At 47.1% G+C, this 312-nt stretch overlaps 1 protein-coding gene across 2 annotated transcripts in view; it reads left to right on the top strand.

The window, feature by feature from the left end:
• Window positions 1-312, top strand: part of ASB2 (ankyrin repeat and SOCS box containing 2) — a 23718-nt gene that overhangs the window by 10880 nt on the left and 12526 nt on the right. The gene's annotated exons all lie outside the window — the stretch shown is intronic.

Raw genomic sequence — 312 nt, 5'->3', positions numbered from 1 at the left:
CCACTGTGAAGAAAGTTAGCTCTACTTCAGCCCAAACCAGCACACCCCAGATGGTGGAATTGGGTAGGGTCTTTCAGAGGGCATGTTCTAGGCACATGTGCTTCTTCAGCATCACTCATGGTCACCTACTTTGGGAATTAATATCATGCTGCCTAACTGCATTTCCTGACAGCTTTCTAAACCCATATTGCTGCACACATGTAGCTTGAAATCCAATCAGTCATAAAAGACAGCTGAAGGTGGCAAGAGATGGCAGAAGTTGAGCCTTAGCCAACCCCATCTGCTCATGAACATGTGCAGTGATGGGCAAGG

The sequence above is a fragment of the Acanthisitta chloris genome, unplaced genomic scaffold (genome assembly GCF_000695815.1).
Source record: "Acanthisitta chloris isolate BGI_N310 unplaced genomic scaffold, ASM69581v1 scaffold2839, whole genome shotgun sequence".
In the NCBI taxonomy this organism is placed as follows: Eukaryota; Metazoa; Chordata; class Aves; order Passeriformes; family Acanthisittidae; genus Acanthisitta; species Acanthisitta chloris.
This window is presented reverse-complemented; position numbering and strand designations above follow the sequence as displayed.